The following is a 17,425-nucleotide window of genomic DNA, read 5'->3' as shown; positions in this document are numbered from 1 at the left end:
GAAATAATAGTTGAAGTGAATCGAAATTCAATTGTTCTTTAGTCTTCCTATTATTTCTAAATACATAATAGAGAAAACTAGAGTTTTAGATTTTTACTGTTATGAACGGCATAGGTTTTAAGCGGCCATCTTGGATTCAAGGTGGCCATAGTTTTTTCAATTAAGCTTTTGTTTTCATTTTGACCCGCCGCAATTTTGGACAGGGTTGTAATAGAAAGTCAAGACTTGCTCCATCTACTTTCATTTAACAAGATCTTACAAACGATGAGTTTCTTAACCTCTCTTTCCAATTTAAACTTTTTAGTTAGACCCCACCTAGGACCCTGTGGACACCCTGGGACAAGACGCTTTAACATAAATTGTTGTACTTTGAAAATAATGCCACACTCTGTTTCCTATTTTCACATTTGTCTCACCGCTTCCGATTTATAGGGGTGACCATGGACTTTTCAATTAATTTTTTGTTTACATTTTGACCTCCCGCCATGTTGCACATGGTCGTCGTAGAGAGTCGAGACTTGCTGCATTTTCATTCATTTTACAACAGCTATCAAACGATATGCTACTTAACCCAACTTGTCATTTAAAAAATTTTGAGCTGGACCCCGTCTGGGACCCTGCGAGGACCCTGGGGCAAACTTTCTTATCCGAAAAAGTGTGTCCTTGAAAATGATGGGATACGTATTGTCCGCGTTTTTTATTTACCCAACCCTTTCCGAACAAATTACTCGGTTCAAACTATTCTGCCAGCTTTGTAGTTTTTATATTACAAAATATATTGTAACTCACGACATTCCGCCCTGTGGCACGTATAACTTTGTGTTTTGTCTAGTTACAACATATCAAATGCAAACACAATTGTCTCGTTCGGATCTCAGCGAAGCCACTGCGTGACCCTTCCTTGTTACTTCTCTCGACCCATGAAAATGTCTGTAACTAGTCTTTAAAAGAATGGATCTTTACCTTCTCGAAACTATAAAAAGTTTTACAAAAATGGTATTTTATAACTGAAACCATACAAGTATCATCTTATTGCCAGAAAATTGCCAATGTACTGTTAGTAATTATATCATAATATTTGACACATATAATACATATCATTCTCTTCTCACTAGTATAAAAATGTCCTAATTAGAATTAGTTTTTTTGACTGTAACCTACTTGTGCCATACAGAACGTGGTTTAAATTTTCCTTGACGATGCAGCAATTCCATTTTATAAGCAGCATAAAGATTTGCTTCCAATTCCACGTGTTTGAACATATCTGTTCCAAACAAAGTACAAAAGCAATCTAACGGAGTACATGAAGGATCAAGACCAACGATAAACACTACAGATTCTTCGCAAACAGGAAAATACGGTTGGACATCACGAGTGAACCACCTTCTGTCACTTTCTTGTACATTCCTATGTGATAAACTTGCACATGGATCATCCAGCAACAATTATTAACATCACCCAACCTTGAACTAGTGTCCTTTCTCCGCCACTCCATCCTAACAGATAGTCTTGATCTTCATCTCCTTCTAAATCAATGTGACTTACGTCAAATGCTGATAGTTCACCAAGCACACCTACAATATTCTCAGCATCCACATAATCATGGATGTGTGTGGAAGCTATTTTATGAAAGTTCAAACGTCGAGCTCAATATATTAGAAAGAAGGAACACTGGATAGTGCTAATGGTGGCATATGTTCGCTGTATGGCTAATGAAAGACTTCCCTTCAATATAGTATGACAAATGTCGAGTACGTCCGTTATAATGCATTTAAAATGTAAAACATGCGTTGTACGAACAAAGATACTAAGTGTTAAACGTATACTCAACACATTTTATACCATGAGATAAAATCCACCTTCCAACGCAAATGTAAAGATCGTGTTTCTTTATCTTAGAACATATTTAGAATCCATATTTTTCACGTAATGTTTGTATGCATAATAAGAGTAGGATATGATAACAGACTTTTCGTAACATCGTATCATATGAACGTTTTCAATTATCTTTCCAGAATTCAATATGAATATAGTAGTATGATATTATACTAAGCATTTTGTAGTCTGGCATTATTTTATATTTGTTCGTAAATGCCAAATATTATTAGAAATTATGAGTATGTTTAAGAATATGCAGGTAGGATATAGAAGATAACTGTTACATTTAAATTTAATAATGAAATGTTTCACCAACTTATTGCTGATATATATCAGAGAAATGCATAAGGCTGACAAAGCTTCTCACTTCAGTAGTATAAATTTGAATATATTGAGATGTGAAATACTGGTTCGTCTACCTAGAACAAACTACTTCAATATAGTTCAATTTTTAACTAATATCATGGATAAAATACATTTTGTTATACTTCAGTTCTTGTCTATTTAATTCTTTCAGTAATGCAAATAGTACCTCGACATTAAGTATTTTCAATTTTAGGTCTTCCTTGTCTTTCTAACAAATTTGTACGTCTTGTCCAGATTCAGCAATATTTGGAGAAAGTTAAATATTTCATCTTTTACGACAGTACAGTAAAATAGTTTTTCCCACTTCATTCATATGTTGGTGCAGAAATGGAAATTTTAAAACTTTTCTCTCTCGCGGGAAAGTTTTATACTTTGATAAGATCTTTGTTCGTAGCTGCATTTAGATATTCTATTCTTGGTTTTATTATTCCTGATTGTCTTCTGCCCTTCCCTCTGTCAACACGGTTGTCCAAACGGATAACCAAATAAGCTTCCTAAACACGCTGTTTCTTCCTTTTCTACCACCTTCATGATATCTCATCCTTCGTTAGTTTCCTTTAGTACTTCTTCGTACATATTTCCTTTCGGCCTATTATATGCGCATGGTTCTGCACCCTAACAACATTTAAAATTTTTCCAGCTTGGATAATTCACCTTCTGTCTACCAGTCTGACAGGTAAGTCCCTTCGTCCACACCATTGCCTTGATAAATCGTTTCCGATAATCCAGCGACACATTTCTTGATATCAGCGGCAATTTCTTCCAATTGCATGTATATTTAGCTTGCACTATTCTTTATCCTGTGTATTATTGAATACTTCCGTCCGAGAATACTTGACTTATTAAGTAGGAGAACGTCTTAAAGTCTTAGATTTACTCTTTTTATAGCCCCTTTCTGTATTGTTCCTGTGCACATTGTAATTTAGGTTTTATTCTTACTTATCTTCCTTTCCAGTGCTTTCCACTCCATTGTTCTAGTTTGCAAGTGTTTCCTGCAAGAAACGTTTCTGTTCTCAGCTATCAGTGCTATGTCAACAATAAACCTGACTGTGCTGAAAACATGGCCATTTACGTCTTTCTCGATCCTATCCATTTTATTCATAAATTCTTCAATGGAAACGTTGAAAAGGAGAGATGAACATGCTCATCCTTGCTTTACTCCTTTATGTATTCCCGCTTCCATTTGATATCTTCCTATAACAGATGCCTGGTTATTTTAAAGCTGTTATATCATTCTTCTGTCTCTGTAATCCAACTCCAGTTTCTGCAACGCTTTGAACATGATATGTCTATCTACCTTGTCAAAAGATTTCTCTATATTTACAAGTGTACTGTTCAATGATGAACCGTAGGCTCGGTTTTGCTTCCCCTAATTCCGTTTTCCTCCTTAATCGAAACTGGTCGTCTGATAGCCGTTCTTCGACTTTCCTTCCACTCGTTTTGTGATAATTTTGCATAGTATTTCCGATGCACGGGAAAACAAATTAATATGTAAAATCAAAATATATATGTTCATATTGACATTATTGGCGGACATCCACACAATTGTATTGGATATGGTATTAATATGCCAATAGTTCCATACTAAAGAGTGAGGACGAAAATTCACGGTGGATTGTTATGTTGTGCTGTGGAAATCAAGAGACTATCCAGTTACGTTCATGTACTCATTTACTTTCAGTCGACAGTTATCTTTGGACAAGCATCAGCTATAACGAATTATTTGTGACTGCTTTATATACGAATCTCTTTGTGTTAAAAGGATGTATGTGTGACAAGCAAAATTTGTGGGAAACAATATAAAACTGGTTTCGTAGCAATTTATTTACTTTATAAAAAAACGGTTATTGATCATTTATTAGCTTCACAGGATATAAGGGCAAACTGTATATACTATTGAGAACGAAGTTAAACTATACAATAGATTACAGATAACACTAGTTAAAAAATTTAAACTTTTTGTTTGTTACATGAGAAAATTCACCTGATCTTAAAGGAACTTTTTGCTCTGAATTCGAATATGCACTCGGTTTCTCTCCATCACGTACCGTTTTCCCGTAACAAAGGGATTTTCAGAAAATTTCCTCTAAAATTTCCCTTTTTCAGATATTTTATTGCCCTAGCTCCTGTCCCCTTACATATAGTAACATAGAAATTATACCTAAGTATACCCTTATTTATATTTAATAAACCCTAAAAGTTTCGTAAAAATCGCTTTGTTCTTTCTGGAGAAATAAATATATTTGTATGTATACTGTGTGCACTGTTTATTGCACCTGATAGTAATGCTTTCAGATCTCCTGAGTTGGGGTAAAAACGATTTGCTTTATTACTACAAACACAGACATAAAAATGAATATTTACAATAGCTCTCATACAACAACACACTTGTATTGCTCTCTGTAAATTAGGAACGTGTATAAAAATAGAATGTACTTCCAACGTATATATTTTTTTAAACGTACAGTATATGTATATCTTAATACATATATATACAATTCTCCAAGTTTTTTCGTTTTGTTCATGAAATGGTTATCAATATTTGTTATCAAATGTAAAAGAATGCAAAAGAAAGAAGGAATGGAATACAGACTCATTGTTGACAACAATGAACTAATGCAGTCTGAATTTTCCACTACGGTATCGTTTCCCTCCTCCCCCCGCGCAGTTCTTTCTTTCTTGTGTTCTTGACACCTGGTGAGGGAGTTTTGTACATTTTTATATTGACGTGTGGTTTAACACTACTTCACTTTCAAAGTTGTCTTTGTTGCTAAGAGTGCTTTCATGTTTGATCTTAACGGCATTATACCCAACTAAGACGAGAAGTTTAGTTTGTGATCAGTACAATGGCGTCAAGAGGACGGCGTTCGTGTGTTAACTCACCAAATAGTTTTTGTTATGTGTGTGGCCAGTTTGTAGTTAAAGGACAGTGTAGATCCATTACGCCATCGGTGAAACTAGCATATTATATATATTTCGGATGTCGTGTGGGAGATCAGGACAAAACTTGGGCACCCAACATAATTTGTGCGTCGTGCTACGTCACTTTACTTGCATGGGCCAAAGGGAAACGGAGGTTCATGAAATTTGCTGTACCAATGGTGCGGAGAGAACCCACCAACCATCTGGATGATTGTTATTTTTGTCTCACAGTAGTTAAGGGACATTCTAAAAAAAGCAAATACACAATAAGTTATCCCAACGTTAAATCCGCAATTAGACCTATTCCGCACGGGAATGAACTTCCACTTCCCGAGCCCCCTACCAACTGGGAAGAGATATGGCCAAAAGACTCTGATGATGATCATGACCTTGATGAGCCATCGACACCAACATGTACATCCAAGGATCCAACGTTCATCCCTGACTGTGTTCGCGAGCCACATTTCATCCGGCAATGTGAACTTAATGACCTAGTCCGTGATTTGCACCTGACAAAACAAGAGGCGGAACTTCTGGGATCAAGGCTCCAGCAGTGAAACTTATTGGATGCTGAAACGAACATATCAGTGTACAGGAAAAGGCATGTTCAATTTTCAAGCTATTTCTCAATGTAAGATAATGTGTGCGTATGTACGGATATAAATGGGTTGATGGCGGAGCTAGGAATTCCTTACGTTCCAGAAGAATGGAGGTTATTTATCGACGCGTCAAAGGTCAGCCTTAAAGCTGCCTTTTACATAATGGAAATAAAAAACCTTCTATACCACTTGCGCACTCAGTGAAGATTAAGGAATCCTATGACATCATGTCAACTTTGCTAAATCTTATAAATTACAAGGACCATTGTTGGCAAATATGTTGTGATCTCAAGGTAGTTGGTATTTTATTAGGACTGCAGTGCGGTTACACGAAGTACCAATGTTTTTTATGTTTATGGGATAGCCGAGCTGATGACAAACATTATGAAGTTAAGGAATGGGAACCTAGAGTGAATTACGTACCTGGAGAATGCAACGTCAAATACGCTCCTTTGGTAGATCCTAATAAGATATTACTACCGCCACTTCATATCAAGTTAGGACTTATGAAAAACTTTGTCAAAGCCATGGACACATCTGGTGAAGGTTTCAAGTATTTGCGAGATAAGTTCCCTAACCTGAGTGATGCTAAGATTTCAGCGGGAGTGTTTATTGGTCCCCAAATTAGGAAATTAATGCTTGATGATAGCTTTGACAGCAAGTTAAACAGTGCTGAGCTAGCTGCCTGGACAGCATTTAAGTGTGTTGTGCGCAACTTTCTGGGCAATAAAAAAGCTGAGAGTTACACAGAAATCGTACAGGATATGATACAGAAATACGAAGAGTTGGGTTGTAGGATGTCTTTAAAAATCCACTTTTTCCACTCCCACCTCAGCTTCTTTCCTGCTAACCTAGGTGCTCTCAGCGGCGAACAGGGGGAAAGATTCCACCAAGATATAATGGCAATGGAGAAAAGGTACCAGGGACGATGGGATCCTTCAATGATGGGGGACTATTGTTGGGGTCTTGTTAGAGAATGCAACATTTCTTACAAAAGAAGGAAGTAGTGTACGTTTTTGTTACCCAATGGAAGTTTCATATATTGTGATAGTTTTGATTGTCTTTTCATGACCTTTTGGTACATTTGTATTATTGTTTATTGTAAATTGTCACACTTGTAAATTATATTGTATTATATTTTATATATGTGTTTGTGGTAATAAAGCAAAACGTTTTACCTAAACTTAAGAGATCTGAAAGCATTACTATAAGGTGCACTAAACAGTACACACTGTATACATACAAACATATTTATTTCTCTAGAAAGAATAAAGCGATTATTACGAAACTTGGAGGGTTTGTTAAATATGAATCAAAGTATACTTAGGTATAATTTCTATGTTAGTATATGCAAGGGGACAAGATCTTGGGGTATAAATAAACAAAAAGGGAAATTTTTGAGGGATTTTCCCGAAAATCCTTCTGTTACGGGAAAATCGTACGTGATGGAGAAAAACCGAGTGCATATTCGAATTCAGCGCAAAAAGTTCCTTTAAGAACAGGTATTTTCTTTTATGTAACAAAACCTTTGTTAACTAGTGTAATTATTCTACCAGATCTCAAGTAACAAATAACATATTGTCTACACATTTGAAATTGATTCCTACTTGAAAGGCAAAACATGGGTTTTTTATCAATAATTATGACATGAACTAGAAACTGTAAACACTTAAGAAATTGAGTTAATATCTATTTCTATCAAACTGTAATGCGATGTAGTGGTACAGTGGGTTTGAATTTAACACGTAAAGATGCAAAGTAAGTAACATGTCTAACGAGACAGGTAGAGTTATTGAATTTGCCATAACATGCCATTAAAAAGATTTCATCCCGCACCATTAGGACATTGTCAAACGAATAAATTGAAATACTATTATCTCCAACTAACTTAGTTATAAATCGTGAAATAAATAAAATTTTTCAAACATATCTACGTATATATACACGAAATATAATACAAACATGAAACTAAAAATATTTTAAAATTCAATGAAAATTACAATCTCAAATTCTATAAATCAATATTATCTTTTCTTTTAATCCAATATTCAATGATGTTATGCATGAAAAAGCAGTATGAAATTTGTAGTATATCAACTTGTATTATCATCTTGATTCTTCAACACACATTGATACATATCAATAATTTACTTGCTACTAAGGGAAGATATATTTCGCTTATGGATAAACATTTTTTGTTTAAACGAAAAAACTCATTGAAAATAACTATGTTAAATGAGGCTCATAACAAGAATCAGTTACTGTGGTCAATTTGTTTCCATCACCTAATAGGTGTTGTGTATTAAGTCTTCAAATACTTACCCTGGGTCATATACAATACGCAGTACACACAAAGCATCTTCAGGACTGTTAATTTCATCGTATTGAATGTTCAATATTTTCTGAACAAATTGAAGTAATACTCAGTCAAATGAAAGATTCTGTATAAATATGGACGGTAGATTGACTAATAGCATGTACAGAAAAGACAAACAAGTAGGTACATGCTTATTATTTTACTCTAATGCATACAATCTAAGTGTTGAACATAACAATTTTAGGGGTTTAGAAGGAACACTGAAACATTGAATACATTAACGGATAGATATAACTGGCCTAATATATTGTTCGATGTTTTATATAATTTTGTTAGTGCCCGTCTTCATAATTCAAAGATAAGACATAGAACTTAATTTTAGCACGGTTCGTTTGCAAAAAAAACACTGAATTATCCTTGGAATTTATCAATTTACTTCTTCCTTTTTCTAGCTTTGTTATCTGCTAATTGAGGAAGGTTATTTGCTTTTAGTATGATCGAGTATTTCATGAACACGGAAGACACTAATATTAGAAAGAATTCCGCTTACGAGACCATATATTGACGGAATTATCTAAGTATTAGTTAAAATAATTTATTATACTAAGCTGTTGTTAAAAATGTTAAAGAAAAAATATTTAAATAATTAGATATGGTACTTTGTTAATTGATTTCATCCAATTGTGATTGCACATTTTTACCTTACGGCCTCCAAGCTCATCTCCTTTCCATATTCAACTCGGATATTGTTATGAGCTTTAAAATAAAAGCGGGAAAGAAATTTGACTAATATACATAAATCAGCATAACACCATAGCACTTGGGTTCAATGAAAGGTGCTCGTAAGGGAATAATCATATTTTTTTTGCCTATTATTATATATTCTTTATTCTCCGTAATTAAAATTTGAAAGTAAGGCGTGCTTCGTACGTAAGTTCATTTTATTTAACATATAGTGGATGTATACCTTTAATATTTATTTATATCTTTTCAACTTACTTTTTCTAAAGAATCTCCTTTGATTGCGAAGTATTATTGTTGCCTATTGCTCCACGTTTGTATTATCGGGTAATATATATACACAATACATTGAAATTATTGTTTACTTTTCTTATTATTGTTTTTGTTGTTAGTATTATTAATATCGGGTCGAACAATATGCTTAGCCGAAAAAAATTCTTGAGTTAGTAAATTTAAAGAAAAAATTATCAGTATAAACACTGATAATTGCTTGCATTAACATTTCAAATTAGAAAATTTAATCATTGTTGTTCATTGACATACAGTTCAAAATTTTAATCATTTTTATCTCTGTCATTTTCGGAAGTCAACCGAATATACATTTTGTGTGATCGTATCTGGATTAATGTATATTTAAATGTTTAGTTTGTAAGACGACAGCAATAATTTGTGAAAACCTTGTGATGCCTTGCCAGATTAGAGGAATCGCCGCGCAAGCGCTGTTATGTGAAAAAATATCCTAGATTTAATTTTTATTCCTTTTTCAAATTGTGAAGGCACTGTTTCTTTTTATTAGGCTCTTGGTGCAGACAGTAACAGCAGTTAGCATTCCTTACATAGTGTTAACTTTCTTTTCAATTTCAGGAAGGCACAGGGTTATAGCTAGCAACGCTCGCTGATCAAGTAGCGTCCTATAGTAGTAATAGTTGGTTTAATTTGCACCATTTGTTTTCCCTCTCCCTTATCTTGTTACGCTTATTCGAGTGAGCGTGAGGTATATACATCCAAGCAAGGAGCCCGACGTTAGAACAGCAAAATTCATATATATGCCGGGTGTTTCAATACAACACTGAAGACGTTTCGGAGATTATTTCTGACATCAAGGAAGGCAAAAGTATAGACAAGCTTGGGTGCACATATGCTTCCTTTCGGAGTTATAGGATGCCGAAAACAAAAACAAAAAAAGAGCTTCGAAACTCCATAGCTTCAATGCTATGGGATCCATCCTGTATATTCATTGTGCCAAGTGTCAAATATGATTTGATTTTGAGATTTGCTACACACAGTCTATTGCAACAAAAGAAGAATATTCCTAGAATCGTTTACAACAATTAGATTACCTTGTGTCAATATGCTACGTGATATCCATGGCAGATTTTTTAAAGTTGAATTCAACATAAGCAATGTTTCTAGCAATTCGTTCATTTAAGTAGTGTTTAAATGCCCATATAATACCTACATGGAATGTCCGAATGATAGTTAAAATGCGCAAACACAAATCATGCGTTTTCTCCTGCCTGTTTACAAATATTCAACTTTTTTTTTTTAAAAAAGTGCACATTTGATGAGTTTTCTCGTTAAAAGTTGGACGATCTACCCATTCCTCAAAATCGAGCGACTGCTTGAATTCAAAAGTTATCTAAGTCCCTTGCCTTACATTGTCAAACTTCTATTAAAATACTTCTACTAATTAAAATTCAGCTTATAGTGCAATTGAGTTTTTTTTCAATCAGAGCTAAATAATCTATTTTATAGCTAGGAAAACATTAATTTATAATGCAAGATATACGAGTCAATTATATAAAAGCTGTATGTGACTCATAAGTAAATATTCCAAAGTGAAATCCAATAGGCTGTGTTATACCGGTAGATCATAACACCTAACATGAAAGACGTAAAACAATGAAGACCTAGAAGTTTTATAGATATCTAATATGGTTCTTTATTCGAAAATAGAAACAGCTTTAAATTGATATACGATAATAGAAAGTCTACATATTATAGTATATCGTTCAAAAGTGTAAGAGATGTTTCCCAGGGACAGATAATGTATAAATCAGTAAAAATCCCCAAGCGAATGAAAAGTTCGTATGAAGGAAAGTGGGATAACAAAAATTATTTAGTGAATCTATTTTATAAACTCTGCTGTCTTTAATTATAGCCCTGAGTGCAAAATGATCCTATATAAATATGCAGAACTCTCTCCCCCTCTCTCCCTGTATACTGTTTTGTAATATATATATATATATATATATATATATATATATATATATATATATATATATATATATATATATATATATATACAATAAATTGAAATTATTGCTCACTTTTCTTATTATTGATTTTGTTGTTAGTATTATTAATATCGGGTCGAACAATATGCTTAGCCGAAAAAAATTCTTGAGTTAGTAAATTTAAAGAATAAATTATCAGTATAAACACTTTTAGCTTTCATTAACATTTCAAATTAGAAAATTTAATCATTGTTGTTCATTGAAATACAGTTCAAAATTTTAATCATTTTTATCTCTGTCATTTTCGGAAGTCAACAGAATATACATTTTGTGTGATCTTATCTGGAATAATGTATATTTAAATTTTTAGTTTGTAACACGATAGCGATAATTTGTGAAAATCTTGAGATGCCTTTCGAGATTAGAGGAATCGCTGAGCCATCGCTGTTATGTAAAATATCTTTTAGATTTAATTTTTATTCCTTTTATAAATTTTGAAGACACTATTTGTCTTACTGTATATAAACATTATATATACAATACCGAATATTTATAATTATATGTGTTTAATGAAATATGAAAAATCTTTTAGATTTTCTGTACGAAGTTCAAGATATAACCTTATCCGAATGATAAGGCGTAAGGAATTATAAAGGAAGAATTACATGAATCAAAACAATATATTAAAAGAAAGAACCTTGCATTTTAATCTAGAATAACAAATTGTGTAACCATTGGAACTTGAGAAGCATGAAAAAGATTTTTATTATTCTTTTTGCTTTTTTCGTGACCTTTATTACCTGAAAGTACACGGTAGTCAGTCGAACAGAACATCGCGTTAGTTGTCGTCGTATATTCTTATCGTGCAATTATCATATCCATGCAAGAGAAAGTGTACTTAAACAATTCTTACCTGGTCTTCCTTTAGGTCGACGACCTGAAATTGTGAAAATTGTACACTTAGTACAGCTGTTTCTTACATGGAAGTTATCAAATATATAATATTTGAATAATTTGATAACAAAATAAATACGATAAAAAGATGAGCTGATTTTTTAATTAAAAGTGTGGATTGCATCTATTTAATTGTATTATTAATTTTATTGAAGTGAGTTCCTTTATTTTTGGCATATAGTAATATTAACTACCATTATATCTTCTAAACATTTCATCATGGTAGTAGCATTTTCCAAACAATAAAATTTTCCAACATACTAGGATCCTGTAATAAATGTCATTCTTGACACATATAAATACCAAACAATGATACTATCACAATCACTCATAACTGTATATTTCTTGATGTGAATCATACGAAGAAGCAAGGTCGAAGTGTGTAAATTTCTGGCCATTCTCTGATTTCTTGGTGCAGTAGTGTTGGCAATGAAAGCAATATACTGGAATCAATATTTAAAGTTTCAAATTACTATTTCAATATTTTCTTCCTGAGTAGTATAAATCTAGTTTTGAGCTAGTAGTCAACATATTTTAAGCCTTAATATAAAATCCGGTTCCGAGCGCGAATGCGAAAACATGTTTCGGAATCTTAGAAGATATTTACAATCCATGTGTTCCACTTAATGTTTATAATCATAATATGGGTACGGTAAAAGAACAAACTTTAGCATTACACTTGTATGTCATATCGACTCTGCCGCTCGAAAAACCGCTGTGTTACATTAGTGGTCAAAATGAGTTATCCTGTGCAAATAAGCCTCAAAGCTGCCACGCAGCGGTATTATAATGTGATAATTGAATATTCCATTCTTTCGCTACAAAAATAAAAAAAATAATAGGAAAACTTCAAGTTCTATCCAGGTACATATTGATTTTCTATGTCCTTTTAAAAACAGAAAAGTTAAACCGACATGTACCATGTAAATACGAAAAATAGCAATATAATATTGTTGAAGCAAACTACATGTAATATATGAACAGTAAGTATGAGTATCTTTATTAATATGCGTGTAGACTAAAAAGTTAATTAACATATTTAAACTTCATAATGAAACATGTCCACTATTCCATGTGGATATATTTCAGAGAAAAGCATAAGGATGAAAATGCTCCTGACTTCAGTAGGAGAATGTTAACAGTATTGAAAGATAAAACATCGGTCCATGAACATTGAATAAACTATTTCTATACGATTCAATTTTTAACTAATATATTCAATAATACATATGTTAATTACACCTGAGTTCTTTCCTCTTACTCCGGTTCCAAAGCGGAAAATGTGTCCCAAAATAAAGTGCTTTGAGTTTCATTCATTTGTTGTCTTAGAAACAGTTTTGTGATCCTAGTCCAGGTTTAGCAATATCTGGAGAATGTCAAGTATTTCATCTTTTATGACATTAAAGTAAACTCTTCTCCTTCCTCACCTCAACAATAGGAATGTGGGTAAATGAAAATTTTTAAAACTTTTCTCTCCCTTGGGGGAACTGTTTTATGCTTTGATAGGTTCCTTTTCGTAACTCCATCTAGATATATTCTATCACTGGTCTTGATAGTCCTGGCTTTCCTTCTGCCTTTCCCTTCATCCACACGATGATCCAATCATAGTGCCGAATCAGATTCCAAGAATTGCTGTCTCTTACTTTTTATATCACCTTCATTATCTGTCTTCCTTAGTTAGCGTCCTTTAGTACTTATTCATACCTTTTCCTTTCTTATCATGAGTTGCGCAACATTCAGCGCTAATAGTTCCTTTAAAATGCCTACAGCTTATATATTTCAGCTTTTCTCACTTTCGAAGTCTCTGGTCCGTTCCCGCGCTCCATACCATCGTCTTAATAAATCGTTTTCGAACTCCTGATGACAAATTTCTTGATTTTAGCAGTCATCTTTTAGTATTACATACATGTTTAGCCTGCATTATTTTTGATCTTCCACTGCTTCCGTCCAAGAATAATAGATTACTTAAATAGGGGAAATTCATTGGGTCTTCAATTTTATCTTCCTTAAGCCATTAATTTGCCTCTTTCTGTTCTGCTCTTGTTCTCTTTATCATTTAGGTTTACTTCTTATTTATCTTCATTTTGCATTTTTTTGGTGACCGTTCAGGTACGCAAGTGCTTCCTTCATCTCCTTTTTCTTTTCCAGTATCCGTGCTATGCCAGCAACTAAACCATATTGTGATCAAATCTTACCATTTACAAGCAATTTGCGACTTTCTCGTTTTTTATTAATGGATTTGTCAGAGCCTCTTCTATATAGACGTTAAGCAGGTAAGATGAAAGTCAACATTCATGCGTTAAATCTTTACTTATGCTTGCTTCCTTTTGATATCTTCATATATCAGCTGTCTCATTACTGTGTAGTTGATATATTATTATTGTGTCTATGTAATTAATCTTTAGATCAGTCAACGCTCTGAACACGATATTAAAATCTAGGTTTTCAAACGCTTTTCTTATATCTACAAATGCTTTAACCCTTGGATGCATAAGCATTGCTCCGAGGCTCTATGTAGTTTAGTTTCCTTAGCCTTTGAAATATTTCATTGTGTAAAAGGCTGTGGCTTTGCGTAATCTTTGGATTGAAGATGTACATTGTGTATTGTCTTTCTGTACCCATTAGCTGTCAACGCTTTTTAGTAATTTGCATTTTTTCATTTATACCCTATCAATGCATATGCAGTTCCTGCGAGGCCCTTGACCAGATTACGTTCGCATTGCATTATTTTCACTTTTTGACGTAAAATATATCTTTCTATAATATTTTCAGACCTGGCATTGAATAACTGGGTGCTTTTATACATTTTAAGATTGTCAATAGATGGCACTACGCACGTTGATAGTGATTTTCTTGTAGATTTTTCCCCCAAAGCATTCTACATTGTAAATAAAGAAATAAAATGTGTTTAGTAAATTGTATCCAACTTATATCAATTTTGGAGAATGTAATAGATATCGATGTAATTATGACTTTTGTTGTTTTATTTAGCACTTATAAATTACCGAAGGTTTTGCTATTTTAGGAATGTATTTGTGTTGCCGTTGTAAGTTGAAGATTCGTGGGTTTCGTATTACATTTAGTGCTACAATGGCCTCTACTCAGAGAAGGAAAGCATCAGACGAAGACTTCAACAGTTTTGTGCGTATGTGTCTTGACGAAGAGACAGTGATATCCGATAGTAGTGCGACCGACTCTAAAGTTGAGGATTGTTCTAGTACTGCTCGGCCTATTAGTGCTGGTGAGGAAAGTGATCAGGACTATTCTTCATCAGATTCAGAGTGTTGTAGTGACTGTGAGTGCATACAACAAACACAGAAAGATGATACCTTCATTAGCGTAAATGGAACAGTATGGAAGAAGAACGCTCCGTCTACTTCACGTACCCGAGCTCAGAATATTGTAAAGTGTACCCCCGGTGTTTCAAGGGAAGTGAAAACATCGTGTCCCAAAGACGAATGGGATTGTTTCATAACCCATTCAATAATAGAAGAAATTATACACTGCGCTAATTTGGAAGGGAGAAGATTAGCAACGGAAAAGGGGAAGCAGTGGAAGAACGTTTCCGTTGAAGAAATGAATGCATTTTTCAGTATTCTGTTATAAGCAGGAGTTGAAAAGAGTTGGGATGTGCCTATTCGTGAGCTATTCCTGGACGAGAGGTCTAATCCTCTTTACAAAGCAACAATGTCTGTCAACCGGTTTGAAGATATCCGTAAAGCACTAAGATTTGACGACAAGCGTACACGAAGTGTTCGTCTGCAAACGGACAAGCTTGCACCAATTAGTTATGTGTGGAATCTTTTTCTTGATAATTGCAGAAAAGTAATTATTCCAAGTGAGATTGTAACGATTGATGAACAATTAGTGCCATTTCGCGGAAAGTGTAGTTTCATCCAATATATGCCGAAAAAACCTTCCAAATATGGCGTAAAGATCTTTTGGTTGTGCAATGCCAAATCATCATACGCTGTTGATGGGTGTGTATATACAGGCAGGAAAACAAATGACCCAGTTCAAAGAAATTTGGGAGCAAATATTGTCAAAGAACTCACTCAAACCGTGAAAAACTCTTCAAGAAACGTAACAATGGATAATTATTTTACCAGTGTTAGTCTTGCAGAGGATATGCTTCAGCAAGGACTCACAATAGTGGGAACAATAAGACAAAACAAACCTGATATCCCGAAGGAGCTGAAAGCATCCTCCTCAAGAGAAGTAAGATCTTCAATTTTCGCCTTCAAAAATGACGTCAGTCTTGTAAGTTATGTACCCAAAAGGAACAGATCAGTAATTATGCTTAGTACAATGCATCATGACAAATCCATTGTTGAAGACCATCCGAAGAAGAAACCGGAAATAATAAGTTTATAAATCTCAACAAGGGGAGGTGTCGACGGAATGGACCAGAAAGTTCGTTGATATACTTCCAAAAGACAAAGTCGAAGTCGGCCTTTTGTATTATGGACGAATATGATGGATGTTGCAGCTTTGAACAGTTATGTTGTCTTCTCCACTCAACATCCAGGCTATTTTCCTAACAGAACAGACAAACGTCGTCTTTTTCTTAGAGAACTCGCACAAGAATTAGTGAAACCTCAGATGATCATGAGACTTCCAGTACCTAATCTCCCAAAGTCAGTTCAAGATGCCTTGAAAAGATGTGGAGTGTCCAAGCCAACCGAAGAAGAAGTCAGAGCTTAAGAACCAAAAAGTAGGAGATGCGGATTTTGTCCTTACGATCTTCACAGAAAAAGCACCTTGACATGCTCCAAGTATGGAAAAAACATTTGTAAACAACACAGTAAGTTAGTTTGTAGCTCATGCTTCTCATAAGTGAACAGTGTTTCCTGAACTACTGAACTTTGCAAACTGAACGGCACATGCTTAAAAAAGTTTATGTATTGTGATATAGGAACTAATGTTACTTAAGTCATTGTAGTGATAATATAAATGTCATAAAAGGCTTATAATCCCAATAATAATCAAATCACTAAAGCTCTTGGTATACATGCTGCATAGTTAGAGTTCAAAAGCTTTATATATATATATATATATATATATATATATATATATATATATATATATATATATATATATATATGTATATATATATATATATATATATATATATATATATATATATATATATTAATGTATATATTTTAAGTATGTGTTTCTCAAATTATGTATCTGAATTTTGGTTACCAATTTCTACAATATGATAGTAAGTATCTTATGAACATTGATATAATAAGTGTTGAGGACATTTCAATGTTTAATTTAGTGAAAAAAATAACAAACTACAAGAAAGGAAAACCAAAATTACCGCATAGAAAATAAATATACAAATATCTGAGACGCGTATCTCATTATTGTTTTTTTCTGAAAATAAGAAATTATGGACTATA

General features: G+C 33.6%; 1 long non-coding RNA gene across 6 annotated transcripts in view; it reads right to left on the bottom strand.

The window, feature by feature from the left end:
• The window catches only part of LOC145683315 (uncharacterized), a 547,679-nt gene that overhangs the window by 228,129 nt on the left and 302,125 nt on the right, over positions 1-17,425 (bottom strand). For all 6 annotated transcript variants that reach the window (XR_014131031.1, XR_014131027.1, XR_014131030.1 and 3 more), the window contains one exon: positions 11,974-11,997. This is a non-coding gene — a long non-coding RNA (uncharacterized LOC145683315). The remainder of the gene's footprint in view (positions 1-11,973; positions 11,998-17,425) is intronic.

This window comes from Thermobia domestica, chromosome 4, assembly GCF_964235325.1.
Source record: "Thermobia domestica chromosome 4, izTheDome1.hap1.1, whole genome shotgun sequence".
In the NCBI taxonomy this organism is placed as follows: domain Eukaryota; kingdom Metazoa; phylum Arthropoda; class Insecta; order Zygentoma; family Lepismatidae; genus Thermobia; species Thermobia domestica.
The sequence above is the reverse complement of the archived record's forward strand: the minus strand, read 5'-3'. Positions and strand labels throughout refer to the sequence as shown.